The sequence below is a fragment of the Bombina bombina genome, chromosome 2 (assembly GCF_027579735.1).
Source record: "Bombina bombina isolate aBomBom1 chromosome 2, aBomBom1.pri, whole genome shotgun sequence".
NCBI classification, from domain to species: Eukaryota; Metazoa; Chordata; class Amphibia; order Anura; family Bombinatoridae; genus Bombina; species Bombina bombina.
In genome coordinates, this window is record NC_069500.1 from 134073385 (window position 1) to 134100523 (window position 27139).

A 27139-nucleotide genomic window follows, 5' to 3' on the forward strand; every position below is an offset into this window, starting at 1 on the left:
TCAAACTCAAAAACTCCACTAGGTATCAAGCTCCCAATCTGTCCAGTCCAGAGAGGGCCGCCCTTAAAGAGCTTCAAGACAATCATGACATAGTCATACGCTCAGCTGATAAGGGGGGCTCTGTCGTTGTTTTGGACAGACTGGACTATGTAAATGAAGCTCTGCGTCAGCTGAATAACATTGATGACTACATTCCACTTCCTAGGGACCCGACAGTTGAATTCAAAAGGTAACTTTTGGATATATTGGATGATGGGTTGGAGGATGGGCACTATGACCGAAAAACATTTGAGTTTTTAGTGGTCGACCACACGGTAGTGCCCATCTTCCACCATCTGCCAAAAGTTCATAAATCACTTGAGGAAGTCCGGGGGCGCCCTATTGTTAGTGGAATAGGGTCATTAATGGAACATGTCTTGCAGTGGGTGGACAGTCTGTAATAAATATCCTCCTGGTAGGAAGGTAAAGATATTATCTGTTAGATAATGTATACAATCATCCTGTGTTAACTTATTATATGTGAGTTGTAGCACAGCTTCTATTGAGAACACAAACACCGTAGTGTTCTCTATTAGAATAATGTGCATTTAATGTATGATAGGATGTTCCCAGCAAATAATTCTAATTCAGCAAAATGTGCAAAAGGGAAATACTATCAGAGTATAACAGGATGTCTATAGTTGGCAATTAGAAAAATTAAATAGAGTATGAGGTGAAACTTTCCAGAATTAGTTTAGATAAGATAAACAAGCAGGCTGAGAAAACAAACACCTCATGTGTGAGCTGAGTATAAGGTGAAACTTCCTATTAAACATACCGGCAAATAAGAGACAATGGACTTTTTCCAATACAAGATTAGAGGTAATATTAGAGACTGGATGTCTCTCTGGTTGTAAGATTCATAAACAGGCAAGTTGTGAAGAAAGTACCTTGTTGCGGTGTGAGAGTGGCAAACAGAGTTACAAGCACTTCCGGGATCTGTGAGCACTGAATGCAGGGAGGAATGACTCGCGCTTGATAGGATGGTAAGTAGCGTGTGACGTCACAGAAGCTCCGATAATACCGGAACGGCTCACAGCAAGTAAGACTTTTGTTAGCTCAAAAATTAAATAAAGTACAACATGAAAGTTCACTTTGTTCAGAGCTAGTTTAGAAAATCAGGCTTCACTTACATGAGTGCTGTGGGTTGTTATGAAGGAGTGTATATGGCAATCTGTGATGCACAGTCTCCCTTAAGTTGGTTTAGAATCTTGCCAGATCACTCAAAGATACTTGTCAGGAAAATGAATTGCAGCAGACAGGCAGGAGCTGGGAGACAGCCTTTCACAACGACTCAGAGAGGTAGCTGTAAATCTGGAATGATAGAGATTGATTAGGTAGGATATCACAAGGAATACCAGAGCTCAGTGTTACTCCAAGGTGAATAACAAAATACTAAGCAAGGAGTGCTTAGTGTGCAGGTGTTTTATGGAAGGAACTAGCTTGTGATTGGATGATCAATATTTAAAGGGACAGTATATCCTAAAACCCTGACATGACTCCCCCCTCAAACAAGCTGATCCTCAGCTTGCAGTCTGGGCCGATCCGGAAATCTCCTGTGGAACTGGGATACCAGACGAGGTGCGTTAAGATTAGATGCTGGTTCCCAAGTATCATCCTCATCAGAAAAACCCTTCCACCTAATCAAATATTGCAAGACTCCCTTAGAATATCTGGAATCGATTATGTCCTTCACTTCATACACATCTGAATCTTGGGTGGATGCTATTGGCAGTAATTGAGGGGTTGAAGTTCTCGTGGGTGAGTAAGGTTTGAGGAGAGACACATGAAAAGTCGGGTGTATTTTCATAGAAGGAGGTAGCTCCAGGGAGACTGCATTCCTATTGATTACTTTAGCAATGGTAAAAGGTCCACAAAATTTTTGTGTCATTTTCCTACTTGGTAAATGTAACTTCAAATTTTTTGTTGACAACCAAACTTGATCTCCGATTTGGTATGTAGGTGGTTCTCTAAGCCGCAAATCGTAGTAGTGTTTTTGGTTGTTCTGAGCTTTAGTAATATTTTCTTTGATAAAACGAAAGTTGTCCAAAAGTGCATTATTCAATTCGTCAACCAAAGGGGAATTTGAAGGAGTTGAACTAATTGAAGTGATGGTAGGATGGTAACCGTAGTTAGCAAAAAACGGAGATAGTTTTGTGGAAGAATTGGTCAAGTTATTATAAGAGAATTCCGCGAAAGGTAGATATGTTATCCACTTTTCTTGCTGGTAGGAACAGAAACATCGTAGATACTCATCTAACCATTGGTTAATTCTTTCGACTTGTCCGTTTGCTTGTGGATGAAATGCTGTAGTATATTGATGGGTTATAGTGAGAGATAGGCAGAGACTTTTCCAGAATTTGGATGTGAACTGAGATCCGCGATCTGATATCAGCGTCATTGGAACTCCATGTAAACGAATCACATGTTGTATAAAAAGTGTGGCAGTTTCTGCTGAAGTGGGAAGTTTATGAAATGGAATAAAATGTGCCATCTTGGTGAAACTGTCAACAACTACCATTATAGTAGTATGATTTTTTGATAGGGGTAAGTCTACTATGAAATCAAATCCTATTTGCTTCCAAGGTCTGTCAGAAGCTGGGATAGACAGTAAAAGTCCGTAAGGTAACTTTCGTTCTGTTTTGCATGTTTGACAGGTGGCACAACCTTTTATGTAATTTGATACAGTTTACCTCATCTCTGGCCACCAGTATGTCCTCGTTATAAGTTCCATAGTGCGTGATTCACCCGGATGTCCAGCTAAAGGTGAATCATGATGTTGTTGGAGTATGTGGTGTCTCATATCGTTTGGAACATAAATCTTATTCTTGGAGTCAGTTGGTGGTATTATTGAAGACTTCTTAATATCTGCAAGGAAATCTGTAGTTAGACCAATGAAACGTTCATTGGGAATAATAGACGTAGGATTTACATTTGAAATGGGTATTGTAAACTGTCGAGAAAGGGCATCTGCTTTTCCATTCTTATTCGCTGGGCAATATACAATCTGGAAATCAAATCTTGCAAAGTATAAACTCCACCTTACCTGTCTGGCTGAAAGAGTTTTGTTGTTTTGGAGGTATTGTAGGTTTTTGTGGTCTGTGTAGATTATGAAGGGCTTCTTTGCACCTTCTAGGATGTGTCTCCAAAATTCCAGTGATTTACAAATGGCGAGTAATTCTTTGTCTCCAATTGCGTAATTCCTTTCAGCTGATGTCATACTCTTGGAAAAATAGGAGATAGGATGTAAAGGATCTTTAATTGTTTTCTGTTGTGAAAGAACTGCTCCAATCGCAAAGTCAGAGGAATCTACTTCAAGAATGTATTGAAGGTCTACATTTGGAAATTTCAGCATGGGAGCTTCTGTAAAAGCTTGTTTAAGGAAATCAAACACTCTAGTATGAGTAGTGTGCCAATGAAATTTTTGTGTGGATCCGGTAAGTTGTGTGAGTGGTCTCACTATTGAAGAAAAATTCTTTATAAATTTTCTATAATAATTGGCGAAACCTAAGAACCTTTGTAGTGACTTTTTATCTGTAGGTTGTGGCCAATTGTTTACTGACTCAACCTTCTCAGTTTGCATTTGAATACCGTCAGGTGAGATAGTGTACCCTAAAAATGATATTGTGGTGTTGTGGAAGGAACATTTTTCTAATTTGGCATACAATTTATGTGTTTTTAAACGTGCTAACACCCAGCGGACATGTTTTATGTGTTCTGTGACATTGGTTGAGTAGATAAGTATGTCATCAAGATACACTACTAAACATATGTCAAGTAAATCACGAAAAATATCATTTATCAAATGTTGGAATGTTGCGGGGCATTACAAAGGCCGAATGACATCACAAGGTACTCGAATAAACCATACCTGGTTCTGAATGCTGTGAGCCATTCGTCGCCTTCTCTTATACGTATAAGATTATATGCCCCACGCAAGTCCAACTTTGTAAAAATCATAGCGTTACTTAATCTTTCGATTAATTCCGGAATTAGAGGTAGTGGATAATGGTTTTTTACTGTCCGTTTATTAAGCTCGCAATAGTCAATTATCGGCCTGAGGGATGAATCTTTGTTGGTTACAAAGAACATTCCGGCTGCTGCGGGTGAAGATGAAGGTCTGATGAAGCCTTTCCTTAAATTATCTTGTAAGTACTGTTTTAAATGATTTAATTCTGGTTGACTCAAGGGGTATAAATGACCAACAGGTAATGTTGCACCTGGAATAAGTTCAATAGGGCAATCATATACACGGTGGGGAGGAAGAGTTTCAGCCTCAATCTTGCTGAAAACCTCAATGAAGTCTTGGTATGGTTCAGGTATTAGTATTTGTTCTGAGTCTGTGTGCAGTATTACAGGATGTGGATAACATGTGTTTTCACAGTAAGTTAAATGAAATTTAACGGTTAAATTAGACCAATCAATCTGAGGATTGTGAGTTTGTAACCAATACAATCCCAGAACAATTGGGAAATGTGGTGATGGTATTACATCAAACGTTAGATATTCGGTGTGACCATCTTTAGTGGTGACTAGTATGGGAATCGTATTATGTGTGATGGGACCATTTGATATCACTAAGCCATCAATAACTTTAAGTGAGATGGGTTTTTGTTTTAACACAATAGGTATTTTATTTTGTAGTACAATTGAATTATCGATGAAATTGCCAAAGGCTCCTGAGTCAACAATGGCGGAAGTAGATAATCTCCTAAGGTCCCACTGTAAGAGGAGAGATAAATTGCAGTAAGATATAGGTTTATCAGAGCATCTGGTATTGTTAATATGGGTAAACTTACTCTTTTTGTTTTTTCGTAGTATAGGGCAGTCCGTCACTATATGACTGGGATTTGCACAATACATGCAAAGGTGGTTGTTCCTTCTCCTCATCCTTTCTTCAGGAGAGAGAGGTCCTCGTAAAACCCCAATTTCCATAGGGTTAACTTGCTCTGTGTCAGGAGTTTTCATGTGAGAATAAGAGGAGGTACTGGCTTTAAATGTTGAATCTGAATGTCCACGTTCTGCCTTCCGTTCTCTGAGCCTGTGGTCGATTTGAGTAGCCACCTTCATTAGAGCATCCAAGGTACTTGGAAGCTCAATGTGGGCTAACTCATCCTTAACGGGGTCTGACAAGTCAAGTCTAAACTGATTTCTGAGGGAGACCAAGCTCCATGCTGAATCAGAAGCGTATAACTTAAATTCAGTGATATACTCTTCCACTGACTTTTTCCCTTGTTTTAGGTTTCTCATTTTCTGTTCTGCTGTTAACTGGATGTCAGTGTCTCTATATAGCTCATCCATAGCTAGGAAGAAGTCTGCCAGAGAATTTAGTAAAGGGTCATTTGTTTCACACAAATGATCTGCCCAGATTCTGGGTTCAGATCTTAGAAATGAGATTGCAGATAAAACCCTAACCCTATCTGTGGGGTAAGTTTTGGGTTTTAGATTGTACAAGAGATAGCATGCATTCTTAAACTGCCTATAACACTTTCTATCACCATGAAACAAATCTGGCAAGCTTATCTGTGGTTCAGAACTGGGGGTTTGTTGTACTTTGACCTCCTTAATCAGTTCGCGAAGAACTTGATTTTCAACTTGTAAGTCCAGGATAGCCTGCCCCATTTTGTCTACCTTTTGACTTAGGTTATAGACTACTTGGGGAATTTCAGCAGGATCCATTTCTTTTAATGGCTTAGTATTATGTAATAAATATCCTCCTGGTAGGAAGGTAAAGATATTATCTGTTAGATAATGTATACAATCATCCTGTGTTAACTTATTATATGTGAGTTGTAGCACAGCTTCTATTGAGAACACAAACACTGTAGTGTTCTCTATTAGAATAATGTGCATTTAATGTATGATAGGATGTTCCCAGCAAATAATTCTAATTCAGCAAAATGTGCAAAAGGGAAATACTATCAGAGTATAACAGGATGTCTATAGTTGGCAATTAGAAAAATTAAATAGAGTATAAGGTGAAACTTTCCAGAATTAGTTTAGATAAGATAAACAAGCAGGCTGAGAAAACAAACACCTCATGTGTGAGCTGAGTATAAGGTGAAACTTCCTATTAAACATACCGGTAAATAAGAGACAATGGACTTTTTCCAATACAAGATTAGAGGTAATATTAGAGACTGGATGTCTCTCTGGTTGTAAGATTCATAAACAGGCAAGTTGTGAAGAAAGTACCTTGTTGCGGTGTGAGAGTGGCAAACAGAGTTACAAGCACTTCCGGGATCTGTGAGCACTGAATGCAGGGAGGAATGACTCGCGCTTGATAGGATGGTAAGTAGCGTGTGACGTCACAGAAGCTCCGATAATACCGGAACGGCTCACAGCAAGTAAGACTTTTGTTAGCTCAAAAATTAAATAAAGTACAACATGAAAGTTCACTTTGTTCAGAGCTAGTTTAGAAAATCAGTCTTCACTTACATGAGTGCTGTGGGTTGTTATGAAGGAGTGTATATGGCAATCCGTGATGCACAGTCTCCCTTAAGTTGGTTTAGAATCTTGCCAGATCACTCAAAGATACTTGTCAGGAAAATGAGTTGCAGCAGACAGGCAGGAGCTGGGAGACAGCCTTTCACAACGACTCAGAGAGGTAGCTGTAAATCTGGAATGATAGAGATTGATTAGGTAGGATATCACAAGGAATACCAGAGCTCAGTGTTACTCCAAGGTGAATAACAAAATACTAAGCAAGGAGTGCTTAGTGTGCAGGTGTTTTATGGAAGGAACTAACTTGTGATTGGATGATCAATATTTAAAGAGACAGTATATCCTAAAACCCTGACACAGTCTTCTACAACCTCTGGTTCAAGGGCTCCATAGCTATATCCGAGACACTAAAGACATCATCTGTACAGTGGAACAGCTGAGTTGGCAGCCCAGTTATAAGTGGGCCACAATTGATGTGGTTGCACTATACTCCTCCATTCCGCACGAGGAGGGTCTGGTAGCGGTCAATTTCTTTTTGGAGTTTTACTCTGATTTTTCATTTGAATTCAGACAATTTATTCTTAGAGTTCTCAAGTTTTTACTCACTCATAATTATTTTTCGTTTGAGGGTGGTTTCTATCTACAGAGACGTGGGACAGCGATGGGGCTAAGTTTGCCCCCTCTTATGCCAACTTATTTATGGGTTGGTGGGAGCTGTCCCAGATCTATGGGGATGGAAACCCCTTCAAAGGTTGTATTTATTTTTATGGCCGCTATATAGATGATCTACTCCTCGTGTGGAGTGGGAGTGAGTCACAGTTTATGTCTTTTATTACATACTTGAATTTCAATAATATTGGAATTAAGTTTACGTGTGACTTACAGGACAATGCGATAAACTTCTTGGATATTACTATTACAGGTACAAGGGAAGGAAAGGTAGAGACAGACAGGAAGCCCATTACTGGGAATACCCTTTTACACGCACGGAGCTGCCACCCTAGGCATGTACCGTTTGCTGTGGCCAAAGGTCAATTTATCCAGGTAAAACGTAACTGCTCTGTGCCACAAAAATGCGCTGAGCAGTCAGATGATTTGACCAAAAGACTAAAAAACAGAGGGTACAGTGCCAAAGTGATTAGAAAGGCCAGGAGCCAAGTTGATCCTTTGGAAAGGTCTATGGTTTTAAGCAAAGATGGCAGTAATAATAAATCAAAAGCCATCAATAAACATAAAGGAGTGACTTTTGTCACGGAGTACAGTCAAGAATATGCAGATATTTGTAAAATAATTAAAAGACATTTTTCATTCTTGGCGGCTGACGACAAACTTGAGCCTTGTATTGCACAAGGTTTGCGTTGCTCCTATAGAAAGACGACTACACTTGGTAATTTATTGTCTCCTTCTGTTTTACCTAAGACTGACCAAGGTCAGAGCTCCTGGCTGACTCATAAAGGCACCTTTAAGTGCCTGAATAAATGTAGGGTGTGTGAATATGTACTACAATCAGATAGCGTCAGATCAGAAGTCACTGGAGACGTTTATTCCATACAATCCTGCCTTAAATGTACCTCAACATATGTAGTCTATGTTCTAAGTTGCACTATGTGCCATTTACAATACGTTGGGCTCACGACCACTGAGGTAAAAGTACGCATTCAAAATCATCTATCTACAATCCAGGCAGGTGTTGCATCTACTCCTTTGGTGCAACACTTTGCGAAACGTCACCAAAAAAGTGTGGATACACTCAGGTGGCAGGCCATTGAGAGAGTATTTTGTCCACCTAGAGGGGGTGATAGAGACAGGCTACTACAGAAGAGGGAAATGTTTTGGATTTTCAAATTACAAACACGTGTACCCATGGGTCTAAATTCAGAATATGACCTGATTAATTATTGGGAGTAATGTCCTTTCCCTCTTGTGTGGTGGTCTGTTTTCATTCACCCACTACTGCAATTTATCATGTAGTTATTGGGTGCATAGTGTACACTTTTTCAGGTTGCTAATTTTACCATTATGCATCCCAGTGCTCCTATTTGCTTAATGTGCACAGTTCTGGGTGCAAATAGATGGCCTTTAATTGGCCTTTATCTAGGTACCCTGCAGATCACTATGTCGAAACTATACGTATAACGTGCACTATTTAGGGTATTAATATTTGTTATTATGTGCCCCTGGTTCCTCGCTCTATATAGTGTGCACTATTAAGGGTGCAGATATATATATAAAATGAATATGCGCCTTTAATTTCCTGTACTTCTTATGCCCGCTTAAGTAGGTTAATTAATTAAATATTTATCCCAACCCAGGTTTATCAGGAAATTCTAATGATGGCTTAACATCTTCCCAAAGTCCTTTTTTTGCTGACACTCTAAAGTCTTCAGTGCTTCAGTTACTATATACCATGTACTAATATCATCATATATGATATTGATTCTTTCTTTCGTTTTTCTCTAAAAATTCTTTCTTGTAGCAAATAATGTTACATTGCTTAAGTATCATATATGCTGATATTGTAGTCTTTCGATATTCTAGTTTTGTAATATCTGGTGTCTAAGATGTATAATTTTTTTGTATGCTGGTGGGATTGACTATGTTAATGACATACAAATGAAATTATGAAATTATATAATGAATTGCAATGTATTTTCTTTATATGTATTAACATTGAATATTGTTTGTCAAGCTCACATTGAATCCATTTTTCCCGGCACAAATAATGTATTTATGTACTATAGTTAACGCCATTTATTTAATACAAAACTGTTCAGGTTCTTAGATGGGCAATGCACATATATATGTTTGTATATTAATGTGGGTTCCCATAGGGTTAACCTCCACACAACATGCTCTTTATTTTAACCAATCAATGAGATCCTGTTGCTTTTTAACAAACACAGGTGCACAGTCCTTTAGCTATGATTACGGCCTGAGGGCCGAAACATGTTAGCGGACTTTCGTGTTGTTGTGTGTCTGTGCTGACCCCTGGAATGCTTTTATGTTTTGCACAGTAAAGATTTAGTTTTATTCACATAGACCGTTATCTGCATAATCCTTTCCTTGGCTATATATATATACAGGTATACAGCACACAGAGGAAGTCCAGCACTCACTTACAAGCTCTCAGCTAAGTTTAAAAGCAAAAATGGAAGAATTAGTTACCACATCTGGCCAAGTGGGATAAGCCCAGGTACCACGTCAAGGTCTCTTCCAAAACTTGAGTCCCTAAACAGCCACATAATGCAAGCTCTCAATCAAACAAACTTGGAACAAGTGAAGGGTGCACAGGCTTATGTAATCACCCTAGACATATACAAAACATGGAAGGGGACTGCACTCTCGGACCGGACTGGGTACACATCCCTTGACCCTGCAACATGCACAGCCCTGGGTGCACAATAGCACTCTCAGGAAGCTGCACTGTCCCCGGAGTCACAGGCAGTTAACCCCAGAATGGGGTCAAACCTGTGCACCCTTCACTTGTTCCCAATTTGTTGGATTGAGAGCTTGCATTATGTGGTTGTTTAGGGACTCAGGTTTTGGAAGAGACCTTGACGTGGTACCTGGGCTTATCCCATTTGACCAGATGCGGTAACTAACTCTTCCATTTTTGCTTTTAATATTAGCTGAGAGCTTGTACGTGAGTACCGGACTTTCTCTGTGTGCTGTATTAATTTGCTTGTAATTTTTCCCTATGGGCCTTGCACCCAGACCTGTCTGGGGTTAACTGCCTGTGACTCTGGGGAGAGTGCAGCTTCCTGAGAGTGCTATTGTGCACCCAGGGCTGTGCATGTTGCAGGGTCATGGGATGTGTACCCAGTCCGATCTGAGAGTGAAGCCCCCTTCCGTGTTTTGTATATGTCTAGTGTGATAACATAAGTCTATGCACCCTTTACTTGTTCCCAGTTTTTTGGATTGAGAGTTTGCATTATGTGGCTGTTTAGGGACTGTTTTTGCTTTTAATCTTTGCTGAGAGCGTGTACGTGAGTACTGGACTTTCTCTGTGTGCTGTATTAATTTGCTTTGTAATTTTTCCCTATGGGCCTTGCACCCAGACCTGTCTGGGGTTAACTGCCTGTGACTCTGGGGAGAGTGCAGCTTCCTGAGAGTGCTATTGTGCACCCAGGGCTGTGCATGTTGCAGGGTCATGGGATGTGTACCCAGTCCGATCTGAGAGTGCAGTCCCCTTCCGTGTTTTGTATATGTCTAGGGTGATTACATAAGCCTGTGCACCCTTCACTTGTTCCCAGTTTGTTGGATTGAGAGCTTGCATTATGTGGCTGTTTAGGGACTCAGGTTTTGGAAAAGACCTTGACGTGGTACCTGGGCTTATCCTATTTGGCCAGATGCGGTAACTAACTCTTCCATTTTTGCTTTTAATCTTAGCTGAGAGCTTGTAAGTGAGTGCTGGACTTTCTCTGTGTGCTGTTTAATTTGTTTTGTAATTTTTCCCTATGGGCATTGCACCCAGACCTATCTGGGGTTAACTGCCTGTGACTCTGGGGACAGTGCAGCTTCCTGAGTGTTATTGTGCACCCAGGGCTGTGCATGTTGCAGGGTCATGGGATGTGTACCCAGTCCGGTCTGAGAGTGCAGTCCCCTTCCGTGCTTTGTATATGTCTAGGGTGATTACATAAGCCTGTGCACCCTTCAATTGTTCCCAGTTTGTTGGGTTGAGAGCTTGTATTATGTGGCTGTTTACGGACTCAGGTTTTGGAAAAGACATTGACGTGGTACCTGGGCTTATCCTGTTTGGCCAGATGCGGTAACTGACTCTTTCATTTTTGCTTTTAATCTTAGCTGAGAGCTTGTAAGTGAGTGCTGGACTTTCTCTGTGTGCTGTATTAATTTGTTTTGTAATTTTTCCCTATGGGCATTGCACCCAGACCTGTCTGGGGTTAACTGCCTGTGACTCTGGGGACATTGCAGCTTCCTGAGAGTGCTATTGTGCACCCAGGGCTGTGCATGTTACAGGGTCATGGAATGTGTACCTAGTCCGGTCTGAGAGTGCAGTCCCCTTCCGTGCTTTGTATATGTCTATGGTGATTACATAAACCTGTGCACCCTTCACTTGTTCCCAGTTTGTTGGATTAAGAGCTTGCATTATGTGGCTGTTTAGGGGCTCAGGCTTTGGAAGAGATCTTGATGTTGTACCTGGGCTTATCCCATTTGGCCAGATGCGGTAACTAACTCTTCCATTTTTGCTTTTAATCTTAGCTGAGAGCTTGTAAGTGAGTGCTGGACTTTCTCTGTGTGCTGTAATAATTTGTTTTGTATATTTTCCCTATGGGCCTTGCACCCAGACCTGTCTGGGGTTAACTGCTTGTGACTCTGGGGACAGTGCAGCTTCCTGAGAGTGTTATTGTGCACCCAGGGCTGTGCATGTTGCAGGGTCATGGGATGTTTACCCAGTTTGGTCTGAGAGTGCAGTCCCCTTCCGTGTTTTGAATATGTCTAGGGTGATTACATAAGCCTGTGCACCCTTCACTTATTCCCAGTTTGTTGGATTGAGAGCTTGCATTATGTAGCTGTTTAGGGACTCAGGTTTTGGAAGAGACCTTGATGTGGTACCTGGACTTATCCCATTTGGCCAGATGCGGTAACTAACACTTACATTTTTTGCTTTTAATCTTAGCTGAGAGCTTGTAAGTGAGTGCTGGACTTTCTCTGTGTGCTGTAATAATTTGTTTTGTATATTTTCCCTATGGGCCTTGCACCCAGACCTGTCTGGGGTTAACTGCCTGTGACTCTGGGGACAGTGCAGCTTCCTGAGAGTGTTATTGTGCACCCAGGGCTGTGCATGTTGCAGGGTCATGGGATGTGTACCCAGTTTGGTCTGAGAGTGCAGTCCCCTTCCGTGCTTTGTATATGTCTAGGGTGATTACATAAGCCTGTGCACCCTTCACTTGTTCCCAGTTTTTTGGATTGAGAGCTTGCATTATGTGGCTGTTTAGGGACTCAGATTTTGGAAGAGACCTTGATGTGGTACCTGTGCTTATCCCCTTTGGCCAGATGCGGTAACTAACTCTTCCATTTTTGGTTTTAATCTTAGCTGAGAGGTTGTAAGTGAGTGCTGGACATTCTTTGTGTGCTGTATTAATTTGTTTTTTATATTTCCCTATGGGCCTTGCACCCAGACCTGTCTGGGGTTAACTGCCTGTGACTCTTTGGACAGTGCAGCTTCCTGAGAGTGTTATTGTGCACCCAGGGCTGTGCATGTTGCAGGGTCATAGGATGTGTACCCAGTACGGTCTGAGAGTGCAGTCCCCTTCCCTGCTTTGTATATGTCTAGGGTGATTACATAAGCCTGTGCACCCTTCACTTGTTCCCAGTTTGTTGGGTTGAGAGCTTGTATTATGTGGCTGTTTAGGGACTCAGGTTTTGGAAAAGACCTTGACGTGGTACCTGGGCTTATCCTATTTGGCCAGATGCGGTAACTGACTCTTCCATTTTTGCTTTTAATCTTAGCTGAGAGCTTGTAAGTGAGTGCTGGACTTTCTCTGTGTGCTGTATTAATTTGTTTTGTAATTTTTCCCTATGGGTCTTGCACCCAGACCTGTCTGGGGTTAACTGCTTGTGACTCTGGGGACAGTGCAGCTTCCTGAGAGTGCTATTGTGCACCCAGGGCTGTGCATGTTGCAGGGTCATGGGATGTTTACCCAGTTTGGTCTGAGAGTGCAGTCCCCTTCCGTGTTTTGTATATGTCTAGGGTGATTACATAAGTCTGTGCACCCTTCACTTGTTCCCAGTTTGTTGGATTGAGAGCTTGCATTATGTGGCTGTTTAGGGACTCAGATTTTGGAAAAGACCTTGAAGTGGTACCTGGGCTTATCCTATTTGGCCAGATGCGGTAACTAACTCTTCCATTTTTGGTTTTAATCTAAGCTGAGAGGTTGTAAGTGAGTGCTGGACTTTCTCTGTGTGCTGTATTAATTTGTTTTGTAATTTTTCCCTATGGGCCTTGCACCCAGACCTGTCTAGGGTTAACTGCCTGTGACTCTGGGGACAGTGCAGTTTCCTGAGAGTGCTATTGTGCAGCCAGGGCTGTGCATGTTGCAGGGTCATGGGATGTGTACCCAGTCCGATCTGAGAGTGCAGTCCCCTTCCGTGTTTTGTATATGTCTAGGGTGATTACATAAGTCTGTGCACCCTTCACTTGTTCCCAGTTTGTTGGATTGAGAGCTTGCATTATGTGGCTGTTTAGGGACTCAGGCTTTGGAAGAGACCTTGATGTGGTACCTGGGCTTATCCCATTTGGCCAGATGTGGTAACTAACTCTTCCATTTTTGGTTTTAATCTTAGCTGAGAGCTTGTAAGTGAGTGCTGGACTTTCTCTGTGTGCTGTATTAATTTGTTTTGTAATATTTCCCTATGGGCCTTGTACCGAGACCTGTCTGGGTTAACTGCCTGTGACTCTGGGGAAAGTACAGCTTCCTGAGAATGTTATTGTGCACCCATGGCTGTGCATGTTGCAGGGTCATGGGATGTGTACCCAGTCCGGTCTAAGAGTGCAGTCTCCTTCCATGCTATGTATATGTCTTGGGTGATTACATAAGCCTGTGCACCCTTCACTTGTTCCCAATTTGTTGGATTGAGAGCCTGCCTTATGTGTCTGTTTAGGGACTCAGATTTTGGAAAAGACCTTGATGTGGTACCTGGGCTTATCCCATTTGGCCAGATGCGGTAACTAACTCTTTCATTATTTGTTTTAATTTTAGCTGAGAGCCTCTAAGTGAGTTCTGGACTTTCTCTGTGTGTTGTAATAATTTGTTTTGTAATTTTTCCCTATGGGCCTTGCACCCAGACCTGTCTAGGTTTAACTGCCTGTGACTCTGGGGACAGTGCAGCTTCCTGAGAGTGCTATTGTGCACCCAGGGCTGTGCATGTTGCAGGGTCATGGGATGTGTACCCAGTCCGGTCTGAGAGTGCAGTCCCTTCCCGTGCTTTGTATATGTCTAGGGTGATTGCATAAGCCTGTGCACCCTTCACTTGTTCCCAATTTGTTGGATTGAGAGCTTGCCTTATTTGGCTGTTTAGGGACTCAGGTTTTGGAAAAGACCATGACGTGGTACCTGGGCGTATTCTATTTGGCCAGATGTGGTAACTAACTCTTCCATTTTTGCTTTTAAGCTTAGCTGAGAGCTTGTAAGTGAGTGCTGGACTTTCTCTGTGTGCTGTAATAATTTGTTTTGTAATTTTTCCCTATGGGCATTGCACCCAGACCTGTCTGGGGTTAACTGCCTGTGACTCTGGGGAGAGTGCAGCTTCCTGAGAGTGCTATTGTGCACTGAGGGCTGTGCATGTTGCAGGGTCATGGAATGTGTACCCAGTCCAGTCTGAGAGTGCAGTCCCCTTCCGTGTTTTGTATATGTCTAGGGTGATTAAATAAGCCTGTGCACCCTTCACTTGTTCCCAGTTTGTTGGATTGAGAGCTTGCATTATGTGGCTGTTTAGGGACTCAGGTTTTGGAAGAGACCTTGACGTGGTACCTGGGCTTATCCCATTTGGCCAGATGCGGTAACTAACTCTTCCATTTTTGCTTTTAATCTTAGCTGAGAGCTTGTAAGTAAGTGCTGGACTTTCTCTATGTGCTGTATTAATTTGTTTTGTAATTTTTCCCTATGGGCCTTGCACCCAGACCTGTCTGGGGTTAACTGCTTGTTACTCTGGGAACAGTGCAGCTTCCTGAGAGTGCTATTGTGCACCCAGGGCTGTGCATGTTGGAGGGTCATGGGATGTGTACCCAGTCCGATCTGAGAGTGCAGTCCCCTTCCGTGTTTAGTATATGTCTAGGGTGATTACATAAGCCTGTGCACCCTTTACTTGTTCCCAGTTTGTTAGATTGAGAGCTTGCATTATGTGGCTGTTTAGGGACTCAGGTTTTGGAAAATACCTTGACGTGGTACCTGGGCTTATCCCATTTGGCCAGATGCGGTAACTAACTCTTTCATTTTTGCTTTTAATCTTAGCTGAGAGCTTGTAAGTGAGTGCTGGACTTTCTCTGTGTGCTGTATTAATTTGTTTTTTAATTTTTCCTATGGGCCTTGCACCCAGACCTATCTGTGGTTAACTGCCTGTGACTCTGGGGACAGCGCAGCTTCCTGAGGGTGCTATTGTGTACCCAGGGCTGTGCATGGTGCAGGGTCATGGGATGTGTACCCAGTCCTGTCCGAGAGTGCAGTCCCCATCCGTGTTTTGTATATACAGGTAAGTATATATATATATATATATATATAGATATATATATATATATATATATATATATATATATATATATATAAAATATATAAATATACATATATATAAATATATATATATACACATAAAAAAGTCAGTAGAAAACAGCACTCTCTGGACTTGACAAAAGTTTCAAAAAATGCCTTTTATTTAGTGGGAATACACCCCTTCATCAGACTTCATCAGTATATATATATTTTTTTGTTTTAGGAACATCCCACTTTTATAACCCGAAGCAGTAAAAACAAAACCATACAGATTGAATAATCCTTTTTTCTCTAGTTATAATGCTATATTTAAGGGTTATTGAAGCATAATTAAAACAATAACAAGTAAAAAAAAAAGAAGACTAGATTACAAGTGGTGCTCCAACTTTTGCACACAAGTGATATCTTTTTTTTTAGTCATTTTGCGTGCAGGGCCGTCTTTAACATTGACTGGACACTGGGCGAAAATTTTCTTGCCCCCCCATGCAATTTCGCTCTCCACCCCAACATCCCAAAAAACAACTACATTTTTTTTTAAATTATTAGCCCAGCAGTTGATTATCCACTGCTGAGCTAATCATTTAAAAAAATGAAATAAATTGCAATATGTGAAACTGGACCTAAGCAGTACTAATAAGTAAATAAATATATAAATTCCTCCACTGTGGATTCATTTAATATTCTTTTGAATGTGATTCTGGTGTGAGGTTAGTTGGTTAAAGAGATTTAGGGCAGCCAACAGGAGCAAAGCAAGGTAAAGACTGAGAAGGAAGCATGGAGGTGCAGTATAAGTTTACTGACTGGAACAGCAGAACTACTATGGGAAGCTGTAAAATCTGAGACAGAGAGAAAACAAAAACTATAAAAATAAACCTTACATTAATGTGTGAAGTATCAGTTTGACACTATACATCAGCCACAGCAGCACATGTCCCTTCTTTGCTAGGAACAAGTTCCCTCTCACCTTGCACTAGACAATGCTGCATGGGGAGGGGTGTGTGTGCACTCACTTATTCTTCCCACTGACAACTTTCTACAAAGCACTGTTCCCCTAACAAACTTCAGTTAGTTGATCTTAGGGCCACAGCAGAAAGAGCAGGGCTAAGGGGACCAGCAGACTGGATGCTGTCTGTCCAAGGCTGCATGGATACAGTGTGAGATGAGTCACACAGCCTCAAGACTGAAGAGAGCAGTGTATGCAGCTGCACAGATGCTTAAATACTCACGTGCTTGCCGCTCCAGCTTTCTGCTGCATGCGCCTACAGTCAGCCTTACCCAGAAACAATCCCCACCACCAGAGCAATTACCTGGTAACAGTGGTAACCCCAGTAGGACCTTTTATGATGCAGTGGGAATGGCTGGATGCTGAGTTAGGGCTTTGCATTCAGTGCTGCACAGTGCACATCTAAAACAGCACATGGCAATAGCTTGGCATATCACATGACACCGGCACGGTCTGGCACAGTTTAAAAAATAAATAAATATATATATATATATATATATATATATATATATATATATATATATATACATATATATATATATATATATATATATATATATATATATATATATATATATATATATATATAAAAGCAGAGTACTTTTGACTGTGACAGTATTAGGACTGAATGTGTGTGTTCCCCATGTCAAATCAGCAGTATGGTATGAAGCATTAAAAAAAAATATATATATATTTTTTTTTAGGACTCTTGGGCCCCTCAACAGAAACTGGGCCCTGGGCAGCTGCCCCTTTTGCCCTGTGTTAAAGACGGTCCTGTTTGCGTGCAACGGAATTGGCACACGTATTACAAGTTGAAAGTAAACGTGACTGCGAGAGAGAGATCACATTTTATACTAGTCTGGTTAGCACAACTGAAACCCTCGTGTAAAGGGTAGTATGTTAAAAAAAAGTTACACAAAACACAAAATAAATACATTAAAATTACAGTTACACTCATATGAACGCTATCTGATAAAGTTATTTATAGAAATATATATATATATATATATATATATTTTTTTTTTTTTTTTCTTAAAAATAGTAATAAGGGTTAAAAGGTATATGGTATATGACAAGAAAAAAGGTTGTAATGCATATATACATACATAAACGTATAAATATGTGTGTGTATGTATGTAATGATTTAGCTTAGGTTGCAAAGGATCACAACTGCAGAGAGTCTGTATAAAGTCGATGTATCACTTTGGCAATTGGAGTATTTATGTAGCATAAACCAAGCTGCATTCAGTGAATTTATTATAAAGGAAACAATTCGTTGCAGAGATAAGGTTTGTCACGCAACAGAAAACAAAGTCAGAATTGTTGTTAAACTTCAAAACAAAAAGAATAGGATAAACTGAAATGGCAGTCTCTTAGGAATAAATCAAATATAAGCACAGTAGCAATTGTCATTAACCAGAATTGTTTTTATGATGCAGGCAGAGTGAAGTCTTAGTGCATTAGCGGTGTAGCGTAGTAAGCAAGCAAATGTTATCAACACAAGTGAAAAGCAAACAGTCCAGCTACTTGTAATATCAGATGTTCTTACCCCCTTAGTCAGGATACAACAGGTTGCGCACACAGTACCTTACAGAGGTTCCGGATAGTGGAGCTGTATACTGTGAGCAGGAGAACTCAGCACTGTATGCGAGAGGATGCGGGAGGCAGTCCGGTTACGCTGCAGTGAAACAAACTGTCAGCAATCCCGGAAAAGGCAAAACTTAGAAAGCTTCTCAGAGGTAATTTCAAGAGGTGATTCAAATAGCAGCTACAGACTTTAGCTAGGTTAGTTTAATAATCAAGCACCTGTTTGTGGTCACATGATGCTTTAAATACAGGTAAAGCTAGAGTCAGGTGACTGGAGGAAGGAGGTAAGAAGTGGAATGGAATCCTTACATATGCCCCCCTCAAGCAAGCTGATCCTCGGCTTGATGCTTGGGCCGAAGAGGGAATCTACGATGGAAACGTGAGAGAAGTCTGGGTGCATTTATATGCGTGTAAGGTTCCCATGTGTCATCATCAGGTGAGTATCCTTTCCATCGTACCAAATACTGCAAAGTTCCATTATGACGTCTGGAATCTAGGATATCATGGATCTCATAAGTATCTGAATCCAGGGGTATAGGTGCAGGAGGTAAAATGGGTTTTAGTGAAGGATCATTAGAAGCTGGTTTCAGAAGCGAGACATGAAAAGTTGGATGTATGGGTAAGGAACTGGGTAAATCCAGAGTGACTGCATTTGGGTTCACAACCCGAGTGATAGTGAAAGGACCGATGTATAAGCCTGCTAATTTTTTACTAGGTAGTGGTATTTTGATATTCTTTGTCGAGAACCAAACTCTACTGCCCACGGTGTATGCAGGAGAAGGTCTTCTACGTAGGTCGTAATATTTTTTCTGGGAGTCCTGGGCTTGTTGGATGTTCCGTTTCAAGAATTGAAAGTTTTCGGCTAAGGTTTGTAATAGATCATCATTACAAGGAGATATTGGAATTTCCATATTTTGTAAGGTAAAGTTGGGATGATAAGCGTAGTTAGCATAAAAAGGCGAGACCTTGGTTGAGGAATGAACAGAGTTGTTGTAGGCAAATTCTGCCAGATACAAGTATAGGGACCATTCAGTTTAATGATAGGAGCAGTAACACCGTAAATACTGCTCTAACCATTGATTTAGCTTCTCTGTTTGGCCATTGGTTTGAGGGTGGAAGGCCGTACTCAAGCGATGATCAATCTGTAGTTGTTGTGTGAGACATTTCCAGAACCCCTGTCTGTAGTTATCACGGAAGGGATACCATGGAAATGAACAATAGAATTCAAGAAAAGTTGTGCTGTCTCACTGGAGGTGGGTAGTTTATTGAAAGGAATGAAGTGGGCCATTTTAGTCAAGATGTCAGTAACTACTAAAATGGTGTTGAACCCAGAACTCACAGGTAAGTCAACAATGAAATCCATGCCCAGATGTGCCCAGGGTCTATTGGGTATTTGGATTATAAATCTTTTTGTATTTTTATATATTTATATATTCTCATATGTCCCATAGATCTTGAACTCTGTTCTAGATAAAGTTTCCGATAATGGTCATCATATATGCATGTCATATTGGCATACTAGATAGATCCTGAGCCTTATACCACCGACTATAATACATCACAAACTACACCATTCATATACCCCTTAGGTCATCAAAGACCCAGCTCCCAGAGACAAAGGCATGCTTGCGGTAAATTAGAGCCAACCGGAAGTACGTATACAAACCATAACGTCACTTCCAGTCAATTCCCACTTCCGGTGTAAACATCCGGTAATCGGAAAAGGACTCACATCAACGGTCCTCAATGCAAGGGATATTTTGTAGCCTGACAGATATACAATTAGAAGGGAGATATACAGCCATTAACAGTTAAGATTGTACACACAAATAAGAGCGCAATTTCCGGCACGGATTTTTGGCTCGAATTTTAGGCACCAAATTGATCCATTTTCATTGGATAACCAACATATTTAAGGTGGGCAAACTATAGAGCCGGTACCAGTCTTGAGAAAGGTCTTCTGTGGACCGAAACGTGTCGATACTGGTATTACGGCTCAGGATCTCAGTTGGTGAGTTTAACACCTTTATTTCCACTATATAGTAGCTTTATTGCACTATGTTTGTTTTTTGTACCATTCTATAGGTCAAGATGGCATCACTAAAGTTCTAATATATCACCAAGTTTTAATACATTTCCTAAGAAGAGGATCACCATTTAGGAATCTCATAACTACACTTGTTTGGATGTTCTTCAAGCACCACTAATTTACTTTGGGATAATTTGTTTTTATATCCAAGGACACACTAGACATTCACAAAGGCATTTTTGGTGTACACCCCACCCTTTTTTCACAAAAAATTTTCACCTTTTTTGATTTTTGTTTTTTGATTTTTGATATTTAAATTTTATTTTATTTTTCAATTTTTTAATTTTTCCAATTTTTCAATCTTTTGCACACAGCTGAAATAGCACATTTTGGGATTCTAGTATTGTGTTTCTATTTTTGATTTTGCAAGGAGACTTATAGAAAAATATTTTTTCACATTTTTTCACAAGTTACTGAGTGATCACTTTAATATACATAGTTTGAATACAACATCATTGGAATCAGTTCGACACATTATAGGATTATTGACTGTTTTTTTGGACTCTCAGGATTAAAAATTAGGACATTTTTATCCATGGATACATAATGGTACCATTAGTCTGTGTTTTAAAGTTCTCATTGTAAATGTATTGTATTTTATGCTGTTCTAACTGTTAAGGATTTTATAAATTTTTCTGCTATATTAAATGTCATGCAATAAGTATATAGGAATATTTGACTTATTATATTTTTATTTTTTGATTTTTATGTACACTATTTAGTTAGGCCCATTTGCTTAACACATTATAGGCATTATTACCAATCGTGGACACCATCTTAAGCCACATACCATCGCTTAGGGTATTGTAGCGCTGTACTCACCTAGCACTTTTATAACGTTGATATTTGGGGATCCGGTTGGGAGATTCCGCAATTTGGAGTATAGCTTGTATGGTTGATATCTTGGCGCTTCAAGATATATATTTACATCATTGTTAAGTAGTTCTATTCTTATCAGTTTAATCCCTTTTACGTCCCTTATCGGGGGACGTGAATTTGGCATCGATTTTAGGAACCGGGAGATGGAAAAAGATGCTTGGTCGGACCTCCTACTTCAAATTTTGGGCACTGTGCGTGCAATCTAATGTGCCACCAGATAGGAGTGGTGTGTTAAGTAGTTCTATTCTTATCAGTTTAATCCCTGTTACGTCCCCTATCAGGGGACGTGTATATGGTATCGATTTTAGGAACCCGGAGATGGAAAAAGATGCGTGGTCGGTCCTCCTACTTCAAATTTGGGGCACTGCACGTACAATCTAATGTGCCACCAGATAGGAGTGGTGTGTTAACTAGTACTATTCTTATCAGTTTAATCCCTGTTACGTCCCCTATCAGTGTTGTTTTTTTTAAATGTACACTACAGTTACACCAGATATGAGTTGCACTGGGGTGACACTGTGCCCTGGCAGGCATTGAAACGCACACGTGTGAAGAAAACTGACTGCTATTATTTAACACAGTCAAAAAAGTGTTTTTTTTTTTTTAAATGTACACTACTGTTACACCAGATATGAGTTGCACTGGGGTGACACTGTGCCCTGGCAGGCACTGAAACGCACACGTGTGAAGGAAACTGACTGCTATTATTTAACACAGTCAAAAAAGTGTTTTTTTTTTTTAATGTACACTACTGTTACACCAGATATGAGTTTCACTGGGGTGACACTGTGCCCTGGCAGGCACTGAAACGCACACGTGTGAAGGAAACTGACTGCTATTATTTAACACAGTCAAAAAAGTGTTTTTTTTTTAAAATGTACACTACTGTTACACCAGATATGAGTTTCACTGGGGTGACACTGTGCCCTGGCAGGCACTGAAACGCACACGTGTGAAGGAAACTGACTGCTATTATTTAACACAGTCAAAAAAGTTTTTTTTTTTTTAAATGTACACTACTGTTACACCAGATATGAGTTGCACTGGGGTGACACTGTGCCCTGGCAGGCACTGAAATGCACAAGTGTGAAGGAAACTGACTGCTATTATTTAACACAGTCAAAAAAGTATTGTTTTTTTTAAATGTACACTACTGTTACACCAGATATGAGTTGCACTGGGGTGACACGGCGCCCTGGCAGGCACTGAAACGTACACGTGTTAAAGAAACTGACTGCTATAATTTAACACAGTCAAAAAAGTGTTGTTTTTTTTAAATGTACACTACTGTTACACCAGATACGAGTTGCACTGGGGTGACACTGTGCCCTGGCAGGCACTGAAACACACACGTGTGAAGGAAACTGACTGCTTTTATTTAACACAGTCAAAAAAGTGTTTTTTTTTTTTTAAATGTACACTACTGTTACACCAGATATGGGTTGCACTGGGGTTACACTATGCCCTGGCAGGCACTGAAACGCACACGTGTGAAGGAATCTGACTGCTATTATTTAACACAGTCAAAAAAGTATTGTTTTTTTTAAATGTACACTACTGTTACACCAGATATGAGTGGTGGCACTGGGCAAGTGGGCACAGTATACGCTGTGAGCCTGACACACACGCTGGCAGGCAGGCAACTGCAATTAGATTACACAGGGGAAAAAAAAGCAAACTGATGTTCTAGGGCATTTTGGGGTGCTGTCCTTACAGCAGAGATCAGATGAGTCCTTCAGGACTGTAGTGGACACTGAATACACTAGCCTAGCTATCGATTTCCCTAATAAATCAGCAGCAGCTACACTGTCCCTCCTCTCACTAAGAATGCAGCTTCCGAATGAATCTAAAATGGATGCTGTCCAGGAGTTAGCAGGGTCTGGGAGGGAGGGTCTGCTGCTGATTGGCTGGAATGTGTCTGCTGACTGTGAGGTACAGGGTCAAAGTTTTACATAATGATGACGAATAGGGGTCGGATCGAAAATCGCATATGTTCTCCCGCCGCAGCGAAAGCGAACAAGCTATGTTCGCCGGGAACTATTCGCAGGCGAACTATTCGCGACATCACTTATATATATATATATATATATATTTATATATTTTGTGTGTGTGTGTGTGTTTTTTGCTCCGACTGATGAAGCTCAGCTCACATAGAGCTCATTAACATTACATAAAAGAATACTCTTTACAACTAATATTAAAAAACACATTCAAAATTTCTACAAATGAATACATATTTGGTTAGATAACATGGCTATTTAAAGTACCAGTAAGTACAGTAGATTTACATAATCAACAAATGCAAGATAACAAGACAATGCAATTGCACTTAGTCTGAACTTCACGAGTAGTAGATTTTGTTCTGACAATTTTTAAAGTTATGTCTATTTCCACTCCCCTTGTACCATGTGACAGCCATCAGCCAATCACAAATGCATAAATGTACCATGTGACAGCCATCAACCAATTACAAATCCATAAACGTGTATACTGTGAATTCTTGCACATGCTCAGTAGGAGCTGGTGACTGAAAAAGTTTAAATATAAAAAGACTGAGCACATTTTGTTAATGGAAGTAAATTGGAAAGTTGTTTAAAATTGCATGCTCTATCTGAATAATGAAAATTTAATTTTGACTTGAGTGTCCCTTTAAGAATAATGTTCACTCTACAATTTATATAGAAATATACTTATATATATATATATATATATCTGAATAATATTAAACCCTGAAATATTATATTTAATATATTATTATATATACATTTATGTGATGGGTTAGGGTGTGTGGAACTCAAAATGCAGGAACAAATGAAAGTAACATAGCAGATAAAGTTGAAAAAAGACCGAAGTCCATCGAGTTCAACCTATACAAATCTAAAATACTTACAAAAAGCTCCAGTTAAGCTTAAACAACCCCAGTTAAAGGTGACCGATTTAATACAAGCAATCATATCCATGAATTTTGTTTATATACAGAAATGTATCCAGACTATATTTAAATGTATCAAGGGTATTGGCATTCACTACCTCCTTTGGTAATTAGTTCCACAATTTTATTGCTCTTACAGTGAGTTTCTGTTGCAGGAGATTAAATCTCCTATACTCCAACCTTAAATTGTGACCTCTTGTCAGAACCAATTTTCTTTGAATAAACAGAGCTTCTGCCATCTCTGTATATGGGCCTTGAATATATTTATATAAAGTAATCATGTCACCTCTCAAGCCCCTTTTTTTCTAAAGAAAACAGACCCAGTTTGGCTAGCCTCTCATCATAGGTTAAATTCTCCAATCCCCTTATTAGCTTTGTGGCCCTTCTCTGAACTTTTTCTAGTTCTGCAATATCTTTTTTTGCGATTGGTCCCCAGAACTACACTCCATACTAAAGGTGAGGTCTTACCAGGGCTTTATATAGTGACAGAATTATGCTTTCCTCCCTTGAATCATTGCCTCTTTTAATACTTGCTAGTATCTTTTTAGCCTTTAAAGCCGCTGCCCTGCATTGTGCACCCATCTTTAGCTTGTTATCTATTACTACTCCCAAATCCCTTTCCTCCTCTGTTTGGCTAAGTCTTGTCCCTTTTAAAAAAATACGTTGCCTGCTTATTTTTACTTCCAAAATGTAGAACCTTGCATTTTACCGTATTAAATATAATTTTCCATTTACCTGCCCATACTTCTAATTTTTGCAGATCCCTTTGTAATGAAAGTTCATCCTGCTCTGATATAATGACCTTACTTTACTTAGTAACATCTGCAAAAATAGAGATGTCGCTATTTAATCCTTGCTCCAAGTCATTTATAAAAATATTAAAAAGAACAGGGCCCAGTACTGATCCCTGGGGGACTCCACTGATTACCTTTGTCCAATCTGAGTATGATCCATTTACTACTACTCGTTGCTCCCTATCTTTTATCCAGTTATTTATCCATGAACTAACATTTTTAGATATTCCCAGTCCCTTAATTGTGTGCATTAATATCTCATGTGGCACTGTATCCAATGTATTTGCAAAATCTAAGTATATCACATCAACTGATTCCCCTTTATCTATATTTTTAATTACTTCCTCATATAATCTAATTAGATTAGTTTGACATGATCTATTTCTCCTAAAACCATGCTGATTAGATGTCAGACTAACTAGTCTATAGCTTCCTGGATCATCCCTGCTTCCCTTTTTGAAGAGTGGCACTACGTCAGCTTTACGCCAATCCTGGGGTACCATACCTGAGGATAATGAGTCTTGAAAAATTAAGAGTAGAGGTTTGTCTATAACAGTGTTAAGTTCCCTTAACACCCTTGGGTGTATTCCATCTGGGCCTGGAGTTTTATGTACCTAAATGTTATCCAGTTTTTTCCTGATATCCTCTAAACATAACACAGTTAAATGGTATGGATTGGCATGTTCTATTTTGTTCTAAAGTATCATCCAATGGATCCTCTCTTGTGAATACTGAAGAAAAAACTGGTTTAGTACCTCAGCCTTCTCCCTGTCATGATTTATCATGCTACCCTCCACACATTTTAATGTACCTATATTGTATATTTATTTAACAAAGTTTTAAATATTATCCATTTATCCTCTGTATTTTTATTAGAGAATACATTGGCCTCTAGTTATCAATGTCTGTCGGACCTGATTGATTTCCGGTGATGTCTGTCCGCCTGCTTAGAGCAGGCGGACAGGTTATGGAGCAGCGGTCTTTGTGACTGCTGCTTCATAACTGCTGTTTCTGGCGAGCCTGCAGGCTCGCCATATACACGGGGCATCAAGCTCCATACGGAGCTTGATACATATGCCCCATTGTCCAAATTTATATTATTTAATGATTTCCTTAAATCGTTGAATTTTGCTTTCTTAAAGTTAAAAGTCTTAGTTAAACCTTTAAGACACTGCATATGAAAAGAGATTTCAAATGTGACCATGTAATGATCACTGTTACCCAAATATTCTTTGACTTCTAAATTTGATATTATGGCCTCTAGTTATTAAGGTCTGGCAGACCTGATCCGACACTGTGGATCAGGTCCGCCAGACCTCGCTGAATACGGCGAGCAATTACGCTTGCCTTATTCAGCATTTCACCAGCAGCGCTCCCTGCAGACTCGCGGCCAATGGGCCGCCAGCAGACGATGTCAATCAACCCGATCATACTCGATCGGGTTGATTTCCGGCGATGTCTGTCCGTCTGCTCAGAGCAGGCGGACAGGTTATGGAGCAGCGGTCTTCTTGACCGCTGCTTCATAACTGCTGTTTCTGGAGAGTCTGAAGACTTGCCAGAAACAGGGGCCATCAAGCTCCATACAGAGCTTGATAACTAGAGGCCTATATCTATATTGTTTTATAGCACTAAATCTGATATAGCTTTACTCCTAGTTGGCTCCTCTGTTAATTGTGAAAAGAAGTTATCCCTGAGAACATTTAAAAATCTATCCCCCTTAGCTGAGTTATTAGTTTCATTGGCCCAGTTTATATCAGGGTAGTTAAAATCTCCCATAATTACAACACTGTTATTAGCAGCCTTACCTATTTGGATTAGTAGTTGAATTTTCTCCAGGTCACTAATGTTGGGGGGCTTATAGCATGTCCCTAGTAATATTTTTTTAGGATTTTCCCCCCACTCTTTATTTCAACTCACAGGGTCTCTACATTGTCACTTGAATCATAAATATCTTCCCTTTTTGTAGGTTTAAGGTTAAGTTTAATATACATGCAGATTCCTCCACCCCTTTTATTATTCCTCTCCCTCCTAAATAAAGTATGCCCCTCTAAGTTAACTTGCCAGTCATGTGAATTGTCCCACCAAGTTTCAGTTATACTGATTACATCATAGTCCTCTTCTGCAACTAAGAGCTCCAGCTCCCCA